This window comes from Saimiri boliviensis, chromosome 4 (genome assembly GCF_048565385.1).
Source record: "Saimiri boliviensis isolate mSaiBol1 chromosome 4, mSaiBol1.pri, whole genome shotgun sequence".
NCBI classification, from domain to species: domain Eukaryota; kingdom Metazoa; phylum Chordata; class Mammalia; order Primates; family Cebidae; genus Saimiri; species Saimiri boliviensis.
In genome coordinates, this window is record NC_133452.1 from 110,402,069 (window position 1) to 110,416,055 (window position 13,987).

At 35.6% G+C, this 13,987-nt stretch overlaps 1 long non-coding RNA gene across 4 annotated transcripts in view; it reads right to left on the reverse strand.

Annotated features, from left to right (window-relative positions):
- Positions 1-13,987, reverse strand: part of LOC141584319 (uncharacterized) — a 630,894-nt gene that overhangs the window by 72,871 nt on the left and 544,036 nt on the right. For all 4 annotated transcript variants that reach the window (XR_012517309.1, XR_012517307.1, XR_012517308.1 and 1 more), the window contains one exon: positions 1,965-2,118. This is a non-coding gene — a long non-coding RNA (uncharacterized LOC141584319). The remainder of the gene's footprint in view (positions 1-1,964; positions 2,119-13,987) is intronic.

Consider the following 13,987-nt stretch of genomic DNA (forward strand, 5'->3'; position numbering starts at 1 on the left):
TAAGTCATAATACATTAGGATTAACAAAAGTTTATGCATTATTCAAATTTTCTGTTACCGAATGTTCTCTTTTCCTCTAGGATCTCATCCAGATACCATGTTATATTTAGTTGTCTTAGTTCCTTAGGCTCCTCTAGACTGTGAGTTTCTTAGACTTATCTTGTTTTTTTTTATGACCTTGACAGTTTTGAGGAGTACTGGTCAGGTATTTTGTGAAAAGTTCATCAGTTGGAGTTCGTCTGATGTTTTCTCTCAGAAGTAGATTGGGGTCATGGGTTTTGGAGAAGAAGAACACAGAGGTAAACTGACATTCTCTTCTCCTTGATTTTAAGCTGCATTCAAGAATACAACCACAAGCAGATCACCAGACATTCGGAGCACAGGCTTGCCTAAACCAGCAGCCTGACCCACCCCACTCTTCCTGGGCAGAAATCCTGGTGTGTGTGTGTGTGTGTGTGTGTGTGTGTGTGTGTGTGTGTGTATGTGTGTGTGTGTGTGTGTGTGTCCCTCTGTCCCTCTGCTCTATCACCAGGCAGATACTATCAACTTGAGTTATCATGGATGATGCTAACTTTATACATCTGGCTGAGATATTGTTTTTACAGTATTTCATCATCAGATTTCTGTAGAGTTACCTGTTTTCTTAAGTTCTTCTTTTTTAACTGTAAAGTTATTTTTTAATATTTTCTCTTTTTCATACTGTATCTTTGGGAGAAGATCACTATGTGTAGCCTAAAATTAAGGAGTGGTGAGTTATGTTGCATCATAAATGCATGTACATAAACTACTTGGGATCCTTCTGTATGTGGTATTTATTTATTCTACCCATTTATTTATTTAATCATTTAGTTATATTAATGTGAACTTATGGCTATTTGTTTTGTAATTTGTGTTATAAACCAGTATTCCTTTACTTATTACTACATTTTTTTCTAGCTTTGGCCATTGAGAGCTTTTTCAGTTGACTCCTGTGTCCCACTGACATACCCCTGTTAACGTGTGTGTGTGCACATGTGTGGGGGTGTTTGAAACACTTTCTCCATTTCTGGCACTATAAGATGTTCCACAGGCATCTTACATTTCCTCCTTCAGCCATAGACTCAATCATGTCTCCAAGAAGCCCTGGTTCATTTTATTGGAGAATGATGTTGGAAAGAAAGATTGGGGCACTTGGAGTGTTCATTGCCACTGAAAAATCCTTGCTTCCAGGCCCTCTCAGCTAACAGAGCAATATACATGTATATAATAAGTTTTATATATACCTATATCTGTAAATATTTATACATCTATTCTTCTGTATTTGTATTATACTGATTACACTGATATCTCCAATCTAATTCACTACTTCACGAATCATAGAAGCTTTCTCCCCTTACTTACTGAGCTTTTATAAAAATAATTACAGAAGTATATTTTGTATTTTGTTTTTTGTTTTTTTTCTATTACTCAAATACTTTATTTCAACTTTTATTAAACCAAATCCAGTAACTTTAGCAATGCTTACTAGAGGGTTGTCTTACAACTGAACCTTCATTTCTGGCGGGGAAGAAACCATGGCTTCAGGCGCATGACTGAAGTTTGGCCATGTTCCATCATTAATGTTCCAACATCACCAGGGACACAAAGCTCAGCATGAGGACTTCTACCCAAATCTCACTACGACAGGTGAGAATTGCCTGATCATATCTATGGAACTGTTTTTTATACTTCAGTAAAGCATGGTTGAAAGGGAAGTTTGTGAGGATTTCTTTAAAATCTACCATTTAACAAACATGAAAACGGAGGCCTAGAGTATAGTCTCCATTCGAAAGAAAATGATTAGAGAATTTCATTTTACATATACTCGAAATGGCCTATAAACAGAGTTTTTCTAAGAATAAGTTGAACATAGTCTACTTTCGCCTAGGATAATGACTCTTGTCATTGACTTTTCCCTATGTTAAGTAAATCAGAATCATTTTTACCTAGTTTCCACTCTTATCTTCCACTCCTTTGGAGCCTCTGAAAAGTCTACATGTCCCAGCGCATTTCAGTCAGGCAGGGAGTGAGAGTGATACTTCACTTGTAGGCTGAGGGTGGTGAGTAAAATCCCAGGTGACCTTGCAGCAATCTCTTACCCTAAGGGGAAGCAAAAGTATAAATGTTATCTCTTGCTTTTGTTTATTTAATAAACAATAAATGGCAATTTCTGTTAGCTTTCAGCCACTTTGAAATGTACAATTTCAATTTTAGCTTAAAAAAATCACACATTGTACATAACCTTTTATTACTATTGCTATTAAATTAAATGACATAGTTGAGTGGTTGTAATTCTGGGTGTATTGAGTGATTCTGGAAATAAATAATAAATTGTGTAATGAAAATTAAATGGTATTGAAATAGAAAATACCTGCTAGTAGAAACAGGGATTTTTCTGTTGAGATATTTTTTGTTGTTTTTAGCACTCTGAAAGGGTAGAGTCTATTTGTCAATTCAGGAGAATTTCAAGGGAGTAATTTAATTCTAGTGGAAGATTTTCAGATGTACTTGAAAATGGAAATGGCTAAACTAGAGCTCATAAACTGGCGACAGTTTTGAAGTGGATACATTTAGGCAAAATAAAAAGATTTTACACACACACACACACACACATACACACCCCACTGCCATCATTATGTACATAGCTAGGACATTTTATATTTAAATTACCTCATAGAAATAGTTGCTCATAAAAGTTCACCTATCGATACCTCTGGAAAATGTATAATTGCTTTAAATTACCTTAAATTGTATTTGATAAAGTCTCAGTGAAAACTTAAATGTTTTGCTAAAACAATATTTTCTATTAAATAGAGTGTCACATTTTCATTGCCATAAAGAGACTCTCACTCAAGTCACTCTGAGGTTTGACATTGAAAAGCCAAAATAATACATATATTAATTCCTGCTAGACAGCTGGAATCTGCAAGTTCCTGAAGAATAAAAAAAAATGACAAGAACTGAGCCTGGAACAAAGGAATGGAATAGTATTTATTCTAACACAATTCTTTCAAACTATATCAGAATCTCCAAAAATAAATAAATTCTTCTCTGGAATGTTTCTGAAAATCAGAAAAAAAAATTAGCATACTTTTAAGTTATAAAGATACTAAAAGTAAAAAAATCAAACAAAATCAGTTCAAAACAAACCTTTTTGGACACCGAGTACTCAGAGATGGAAAACACCTGGGCATCATATTTGAGGAGCACACACTGGGAGAGAACACAGAGACCAAGTGTAATGAGCACTATAATAGAGCCCGGTGTTCAGTACCAGGAATACAGAGACACGGGAGTGAACAGGTCTGATTACAAGGTGGCATGAGGGAAAGAAGAGAGGAACAGATAAAACGGCAAGGCTTGATGTACTCAGTTCATTTTTGAACAATTTAATACACAATTGTTAGACTCTCATTGCACTAATCACTAAAATGAAAATGAAAGGAGAACAATAAAGAACAAAAATGATTGTTGCTCTAGCGCAGTCTTCCAGTGAGGACGTGACCTTATAGACACCTCACTCTAAAACAGGATCTTAAAATTCAGGGCCCTCTAAGAGTCTACCTTTTGGAATAGAGGATTTCTTCTTGAGAAATTATATCACATTGTATATTTGACCGAAATAAGAAATGTAAATAAAAGATACAATAGAAAACTAGAGACTATTTAGAGAACAAGATGGGGCTTGAATTTGTTTTACTTAAGAAAACACAAAATGTCTTCATAACCCATCCAGATGAAGACATAAGCTGTTCACCTATCACAATGATTTTAATTATGTATCTGAAATATTAGAAGGAATTAATAAAATATAAGAAAAAGATGGCTGCAGCCTAAGAATGCGGCCACAAAGGAAAGTATCTTTTTCCTTAAAAAGTAAAATAAGTCTACAAGATGAGAAGAAATCATGAACATTACCAAAAAGGAAAATGGGTTTTGACCCTTGAGGACAATTGAATGGATGAAAAGCACATGAAGTCCAATAAATGGAAGAGTAGGAGAGACAGTGCTCAACAAGAACAGTCCAGGGAGAAACCAAAGAATTTTTCAGTGTGTTGTGCATGTCTGCCCCCATTGCAGAGAGCAGGGCTTTAAGAGATGAATGCCATTAAACATTTAAAATACACAAATGATTTTAAATGTTTAATGGCATTATGTTCTTTTTCCATGCTTATTAAGAATGCTGCTTTTAATTTGAACTCCCATGGTCTGCCTTTAAAAAATAGTCTCAGCACTTTGGGAGGCCGAGGTGGGTGGATCACAAGGTCGAGAGATCGAGACCATCCTGGTCAACATGGTGAAACCCCGTCTCTACTAAAAATACAAAAAGTTAGCTGGGCGTGGTGGTGCATGCCTATAATCCCAGCTACTCAGGAGGCTGAGGCAGGAGAATTGCCTGAGCCCAGGAGGCGGAGGTTGCGGTGAGCCGAGATCGTGCCATTGCACTCCAGCCTGGGTAACAAGAGCGAAACTCCGTCTCAAAAAAAAAAAAAAAAAAAAAAAAAAAAGTCTCAGCCAAGTCACTATGAAATAGTTATGTTTCTGAAAAGTTATTTATCTCATTAAAAAGTATTAATAGAAGGAATCTTTTGGTTTTTGTTCTATTCTTTGGGAATATTTCATATTTCATGCAATGCTAACTTCAAGAGAGTTACAGGTCAATGACAGACATATATAAATAATTATAATTTATGTTTCTTCAGAGAATAACTTTTTGAAGTCTTTGAGCAAAAGACCACAAAAATGGCAAGCTGAACACCACCTTAAAGAAACCACAACTCATTTGGGTACCACTTGTGTTAACTAGAGAGATGAAAAGAAAACGTTCTAGTAGTAAAGAGACACTACACCTAGGACAGAGTAAACATAGGACATAAAAGCTATGGAGTCTTACTTTGATGTCTATTCCAGAAGATGTTTGGAAAGGAAAAGTATTAGAACACTAAAATTCCTCTCAGTATTCCCATTAGAACTGTATTCAAAGTTTATTTCAAGTTCTGATACACAAATAAAGCCCTTGGATCCTCTGTGATCAGAGAGAGAGTAGGAGATGGGGGTTGTGGGAAAGCTTCCCAGCAGCTGAGCATGGGCTGGGCTATTTCTTTTTCTCCCTGCATTTAGCTTGCGCTTACTAGGCCAGTCTGCTATGCACTGAGATATACTACGTGGAGCTGTACTTCTATGAGACTATTACTTTCTTCTAAACTAAGAGCTCTGCAGTCTTCATCAGAGAAACTGCTTTAGCTAGGGCTCTTAGAAATACAGTAGGAAGTTTAATGTGGAATGGAGTGCTTAGGAACTTCTCTGGGCTGCTGTTGCTATTCTCATTGGAATTAGGCAGGACAGCAATTTCCGGAAGTCTGAGCATGGCCTGAAGTGGTAAACCACTCTCTGAACTTGACTTAACCACTAGTCATTCTCTGGTCTATGGTAATTTACAACAATGTTGAATTTTCTTTGTTTGATTAGACTGGAAAAGAGAGGGACAATATAAAATTAACAGTAAAAATAATTATTTTAAATGGTTTGAAAGAATTAATGGTTCTAGATCATTGTAAAGCTGTTAGTCGTAAACTGAAAATTACCCAGTACGTTATAGCTTCAGAGCTGGAAGGGCCTTTTGAGAGCTATTTAGTTCAAACATCTTATTTCCAAATGAGAAATTGGATCTCCAGTTGCTGAGACTTGCAGGAGAAGATACCGGAAAAGATAGTTCATTCATTATTGAACATATTAAATTTGAGTCCTTAGTAAGATGTCTGTGGAAATATCAATTAGGCATTAGGAAATTTGATCACAGAATGAGGATTCTTCCTCTTTCTATAGAGTATTTATTTTGGAATAATTTTTTTTCTCCAAAATATTATGGCTCTGATAAGTATCACACATTTGTTCCACCAAGAAGGGTTATATTTCTTTATCTACTGGTAACAAAGAGGTTAAACTAACATCACTCCAAAATTTTCCACCAGGCCCTTTCTCCCTAGGATTGTGTTTATGAATCTGTGGCAATTCTACCTCTCCATGGGCCTTCCTTGACTCTGTTAGAGTTACTCTCTAGAACTTCTGAACACAGTTCTTTTTGTAGGAGCCATATCCTCTATGTGAGTGCCTGTAGTCTGTGAATGCAGAACATGCTGTGGGCGTCCAACTCCAAAACACAAACCTGCACAGGTGTTTCCATATTCATGGCTTGGTTGGAACAAATGTGTGATACTTATCAGATTCACCAGGGTTGAAATGAAGGACAAAATGCTAAGGGCAGCCAGAGAGAAAGGTCAAGTCACCCACAAAGGGAAGCACATCAGACTCACAGCGGATCTCTTGGCAGAAACCTTACAAGCCAGAATAGGGTGGGGGCCAATATTTAACATCCTTAAAGAAAAGAACCCAGAATTTCATATCCATCCAAACTAAGATTCATAAGTGATGGAGAAATAAAATCCTTTATGGACAAGCAATTGCTGAGAGATTTTGTCACTACCAGACCTGCCCTACAAGAGCTCCTGAAGGAAGCACTAAACACAGAAAGGAAAAACCAGTACCAGCCACTGCAAAAAAGAACAAAATGTTAAAGACCAATGACGCAGCAAAGAAATTTCACCAACCAAAGGGCAAAACAACCAACAAGTAATAAAATGGCAGGATCAAATTCACACCTAACAGTATTAACCTTAAATGTAAATTGGCTAAATGCCCCAATCAACAGACACAGACTGGCAAACTGGATAAAAAGCCAAGAACCATCACCATGCTGTATTCAGGAGACCCATCTCATGTGCAAAAACACACATAGATTCAAAATAAAGGGATGGAGGAAGATTTACAAAGCAAATGGAAAGCAAAAAAAGCAAGGGTGGCAATCCTAGTATCTGATAAAAGGGACTTTAAACCAACAAAAATCAAAAGACACAAAGAAAGGCAATACATAATGGTAAAAGGATCAATACAACAAGAAGAACTAATTACTTTGAATATATATGCATCCAATACAGGAGCACCTAGATACATAAAGCAAGTCCTTAACAACCTACAAAGAGACGTAGACTCCTGCACAATAATAGTGAGGGACGTTAACACTCCACTGTCAATATTAGATTGATCAACGAGACAGAAAATCAACAAGGAACAGGACTTGAATGCAGATCTGGACCAAGCAAACTTAATAGACATTTACAGAACTCTCAACCCCAAATCCACAGAATATACATTCTTCTCAGCACCACATTGCATTTACTCTAAAATCGATCACATAATTAGAAGTAAATCACTCCTCAGCAAATGCAAAAGAACAGAAATCATAACAGTCTCTCAGACCGCAGTGCAATCAAAGTAGAACTCAGGATTAAAAACTAACTCAAAACCACACAATTTCATGGAAAATAAACAACTGGCTCCTGAATGTCAACTGGATAAACAATGAAATGAAGGCAGAAATAAAGATGTTCTTCGAAACCAACGAGAATGAAGACACAACATACCAGAATCTCTGGGACACATTTAAAGAAGTGTCCAGAGGGAAATTCATAGTAATAAATGCCCGCATGAGGAGCAAGGAAGGTCTAAAATCAACACACTATCATCAAAATTGAAAGTGTTAGAGAAGCAAGATAAAAAAACCTCAAAAGCTAGCAGAAGACAAGAAATAACTAAGATCAGAGCAGAACTGAAGGAGACAGAGACACAAAAAACCCTTCAAAAAAAAAAAACGAATCCAGGAGCTGGTTTTTTGAAAAGATCAACAAAAAAGATAGACTTCTAGCCAGACTAATAAAAAAGGAAAGAAAGAAGAATCAAACAGATGCAATAAAAAATGATAAAGGGAACATCGCCACCAATTTCACAGAAATACAAACTACCATCAGAGATTACTACAAACAACTCTATGCACATAAACCAGTAAATCTGGAAGAAATGGATAAATTCCTGGACACTTGCACTCTCCCAAGACTAAACACAGAAGAAGTTGAAACCCTGAATAGACCAATAACAAGTGCTGAAGTTGAGGCAGCAATTAATAGCCTACCAACTAAAGAAAGCTCAGGTCCAGATGGGTTCACAGCCAAATTCTACCAGAGGTACAAAGAGGAGCTGGTGAAATTCCTTCTGAAACTAATCCAAACAATACAAAAAGAGGAAATCCTCCCCAACTCATTTTATGAGACCAACATCTTCCTAATACCAAAACTAGGCAAAGACACAATGAAACAAGAAAACTTCACGCCAATATCCAGGATGAACATTGATGCAAAAATCTTCAATAAAATACTGGCAAACAGAATGCAATAGTAAATCAAAACGCTTACCCAGCATGATCAAGTAGACTTCATCCTGGGGATGTAAGGCTGGTTCAACATACGTAAGTCTATAAATGTAATCCATCACATAAATAGAACCAAAGACAAAATCCACATGATTATTTCAACAGATATAGAGAAGGCCTTTGACAAAATTCAACAGCCCTTTATGCTAAAGACCCTCAATAAACTAGGTATCAATGGAATGTATCTTGAAATAATAAAAGCTATTTATGACACACCCACAGCCAATATACTGAATGGGCAAAAACTCGAAGCATTCCCTTTGAAATCTGGCACAAAGACAAGGATGCCCTCTCTCACCACTCCTATTCAATGTAATATTAGAAGCTGCAGCCAGAGCAAGAAAAAGAAATAAATGATATTCAATTAGAAAAAGAGGAAGCCAAATTGTCTCTATTTGCAGACGACATGATTGTGTATTTAGAAGACCCCACTGTCTCAGCCCAAAATCTCCTGACACTGATAAGTCACTTCAGCAAAGTTTCAGGATATAAAATCAATGTGCAGAAATCCCAAGCATTTCTATACACCAATAACAGACAATCAGAGAGCCAAATCAAAAGTGAACTCCCATTCACAATTGCTACAAAGAGAATAAAATTCCTAGGAATACAATTAACAAACAATGTAAATGACCTCTTCAAGGAGAACTACAAACCACTGTTCAATGAAATAAGAGAGGATACAAACAGATGGAAAAACATTCCATGCTCATGTTTGGGAAGAACCAACATCATGAAAATGGACCTACTGCCCAAAGTATTTTATAGATTCAATGCTATCCCCATCAAGCTACCAATGACCTTCTTCACAGAACTGGAAAAAACCACTTTGAACTTCATATGGAACCAAAAGAGAGCCCCAATAGCCAAAACAATCCTAAGCAAAAAGAACAAAGGTGGAGGCATCATGCTGCCTGACTTCAGACTATACTACAAGGCCACAGTAATCAAAACAGCATGGTACTGGTACCAAAACAGAGAGGTTGCATTATCATATTCATTTACTATTTGTTGTTTGCCTGTTCTTTTTTTTCCTGAAAATATTTTAAACTGTTTTTCAGGTGTTGCTCTGGAAATTGTTGGGCTCCAAGTATCCCCTTTAATGTAGCACTGCCTATGATTCCTCAAAAAATCACTGTGTCAAAGCAGGGACACATGTCAACAAGAAAAGTTATTTTTACAAATTCATTTGTTCATTCAAAAATTTTATTGAGATTCTACTCTGTGCACGTATTATTCAGGAAACAGAGCAGAACAAAGAACAGAGCAGACATAATTCTCTGCCCTCATTGGGTTTCAATTCTAGTGAATATAATTCTTTTCAAGTGTAGTTAAATATTGATAGACACTAACCAATTAGTGTAGGTGACAAAACATTGATAAACATTTTGCAGGTGCTTAGTTGAGTATCTTCTATTAATTTCACTGTTACAGTTTTCCTTTAGCATTTTAAATCACATACATATAAAAGTACATATATACATACACACATCCACATACACATAATACATATATTTATATAAACATATTTTATATTAATAAAACATGTGAATATAATATTTTTTCCTATCTTTACCTTTCTTAGGCCCATGACAAGCTCAGGTTTCTTGGCCCTCTTTCTAGTTCATAAGAATGGTACAACTGTTCTCGCCTAAGTTCAATATACTGAATTAGAGAAATGTTCATTGGCTCAAGGCTAAAAATAGTACACAAAACATAATGAATAAAAAATGCTAAATAAAACCTGTGACATGCAAACCTTCAGTACCAAAATGATGCAGAATACATAGAGATAATTTGCATTAAGATTTCCATCAAAGATCAAAGCTTTTAAACTTTCAAGACATTTGAGGTCAATGAAGTTGTGATATTAGGATATTACTATTTTTAGGAAACTCTCACTAGAATTTCATTCCTTTAGCCACCTGCTAAATTGATATAATGAATACAACAGATGTCATATTTTCCACTGTAACAAAGCATATCTTCTTTAAATCTAAGAATGGTGAACAATTGTTTGAAATTTATTTTATTCTTCACTTCTGATCTTTTCCAAGACCTGCAGAAGACATATCAGTAACTTTTTGTCAAGGCATTCGTTTCCTGCAACCATTCTAGGAGTGGATCGTGACAACCACAGCTTCATTTCTTGTTGCTTAAAGCAACTACAAACTATATAGATATGTTCCAGGGCCAAAGGTCTCCACAGCATGACAGTGTGCCTGTGATTGACATTTCTACTATCAGGTATAATCTGTTACTTCAGGTAAGTATTGTAGTATTCAAGATGTTTTTGTATAAAACTTTGAGAACTTTTCCAATAATCAATCTCTCCTTATATTTCCTCTTTTATGATAACAAGATATTTGGGGGCAACTTTATTTTTTTTTTCAAAAATTAACGCAGAGTTAACAATGGCCCTGAATTACGTGTTGTTTCTTTTTCCTGAAGGTTTAAAAGGTCATATGCATCCTCACAGTGTAAGTGACCCTAGAGTAACAGCCCCCATGAATACAGGCTTATATTCAAACTTATATTCAACATGAAGGCATTAGAAATTCTATATCACATCCAAAGAAAGACACTACCAGGAAAAACATCTTTAATTTTACCTTATTCTCATCAGACTAATACTAATAGCTTATATATGATATGAAAACCTGTTTTTACTTGGAAATCAATTCCATATTTTATTTTCTCATTTTAAGAATTAGTCATACATATAATAGAAATTATACAGAAATAGCAGCAACCACATCAAAAAAATCACCCATGGCTCTGCACTAGAGTGACACCCAATATAAATACATTATATTCCACTCTTTCCATATAATAAATGTTTGAGCTTTTTTCAGAGCTATAAGCACACTATAGCTAAGATTTTGTAGCCTGCATTTAGTAAATTATTGTTTTATCTTTAAAATTTTCTCCAGGACTGACTTGTAAATATTGTTGTTTGTTTGTTTTTGTTTTTTTAGATCTTGCCTCATAACTGAGGGAGAGAGTGAGACAGAGTAACAGATACACAGAACAACAAGGATGATCTTGTGAAAGAAAAATCAAAGGAACAGTGTAACAGAGAGACAGTAATGCTGACTCTCCAACTGCTGGAGCTGTTCCTGTCTATCCTGTCAACAGCAGTTGTGTTATTCCTTTTCACTCCATCAAAACATAAAATAAAACAAAAACCTATGTGCGTTTAATTAACAGACTCTAAAAGGACCTTCCATTATACTCACCTTTTTGTATTTATATTCTTGGGTATTCCCCTTCCTTTTAGCATGATTGGGACCTGTAACTTGCTTCTAACTAGTGAGATGTGGCAAAAGTAATAAAATGTCACTTACACAAGTACATTATATAAGAAATAATAACTCTCTTGTAAAGAGATTCCCTCCCTTGCTGGCTTGGATAAAGCAGCTGGCAATATGAAAGAGTTCCACATGGCAAGATTCTGAGAGTAGCCTGCAGGTGACAGGCAGAAAGAAACTGAGGCCCTCAATCTCACAGTCTTTGAGGAACTAAATACTGCCAACAACCACATGAACTTAGAAGTGGATCTTTCTCCATTCAGATCTTCAGATGAGAACTTAGCCCTTTCTATCACTATGATGGTAACCTTGGAGAGGACCCAGCTAAGCTATGCCTGGGCTCCTAATCCACAGAAACTGTGAGATAATAAATGCGGATTGTTTTAAACTGTTAAATGTCTGGCAATACTGTTACGCAGTAATACAGAACTAACGTGGTATTATTAACTATGTTTTGACACTGTGCTAAAGGTGTAGAAAAATATTCTATAATTTAAGGGATTTCCCACTTCCTTGATAAGCAAGTAATTTAAAACAATGTAAGTTATAAAGTTTAGTTGGTGCAAAGATCTGGTGAGGAACACAAAAAAAACAGGAAAGATTTTTTTTTTCCTAGAAATCAGGGATTTCAAAGAGAAGATAGATCGTGAGGAATAAATAAACATCAAATGAAAAAAGAAGGGTGAGAAGGAACTTTGAGGTTTAAGACACATGAAAATGGACTAAAGTAAGATTAGTTTCTCTTATGTATGGAAAAGAAAACCAGTCAATAAGCAAGGTGGTATCTATAGAAGGACACTTGTGGCAGCAGGGAATGATAAATTGTACCTCATGAAGAGCAACATTTCATAAAATCAGCAGTAGGCACATTTTTTTTTTTCATTTTATTCTCTCAGCTATCCTGTACATCTCCCATCCAGCAAACACTCTCATGTATGTGAGTACATGTACTCACATACATGTTATTTACAATTTGAATAGTCATAACTGATATGTTTCCTAGCTCTCCTTCAAGTAGAAACAAAATGTTTTCATACTGAAAAATTAATAGAATTTTTCAGAAACTAAATGGAAAACTCAATATATATTCCTAATACTATTGACAGATGATAGATAGATAGATAGATAGATAGATAGAGAAATAGATAGTGTGAACTCCCAAAATCTGAACAGGTCTCAATTTGGGAAGGTTATTTTAGCAAAGTTAAGGATGCATGCCTGTGACACAGCCTTATGAAGTCCGGATGACATGTGCCTAAGGTGGCTGGAGCACAGCTCGGTTCTAATTTTAGAGAGACATGAGACATACCAGCATATCAGCATATGTAAGATGAACATTGGTTTGATCCTTAAAGTGGGGGGCAACTGGAAGCAAAGGTGGGACAACTCACAGTAGGGAAGGGCTTCCAGATCATAGGTGTTTAAGAGAAAAATGGTTCACTCTTTTGAGTTTCTGATTAGCCTTTTGCAAAGGAAGCAATCAGATATGCATTTATCACAGTGAGCAGAGGAATGACTTTGATTAGAATGGGAGGCAGGTTTGCCCTAAGCAGTTACCAGCTTGACTTTTCCCTTTAACTTAGTGATTTGGGGGCCCCAAAATTTATTAGATAGATAGATTGATTTGAGACACTGCTGTAGGATCATATCCTCATTTTTGGTTGAGTCCCATATTTTATTGCAAATATATTTTGGTCAGAAGGGAGACTCAGTAATGAGAAAAATAATTCTGTCTTTCAGAAGTTTAATGTAGCAGAGAATATATATACCTGAAGAGAAATCTTTAAGTGTTTGTCGTTAATTTTTTAAATGAAATTGTAATTGTAATTTTGTAATTTAGGATAACATAGTACAAGTTAACTAGTTCTTATGAATGGAGGCGGTTGCCATAGGGAGAGTCTTAAAAGGAGATTTATGAGGGCTACTGCCATGCTCTAAATTATTAAGAGGAACATTTAGTATATTTCTATGCCTCAGAAATATTTTGAGAATAAATGAAATAATATATATGACGGTTCTACATTGGAAAAAGGCAGTGCTGTATGTTTGTAAGTAGGCGAGAGATCTAGAATTCAGTTTCAGGGACTGCTTTTCACAGGCTTAACCAGGATTATTATTAACTATAGACATAATTTTGTATTCTATTGCTGGGCTATGAAAACTAACAAATAAGCAAAATTGATGTCACAGGTGGAAATGATTTATACTTGTAATTGACACATACTTTTGATAAACTGCAATTTGAAGAGCAAAAACAACTTATTCATAAACCTGTGGCTAGTATAATTTTATAATAGGTCAAATGCTTTATAATGGAAATGAAAAAATTCTCTCT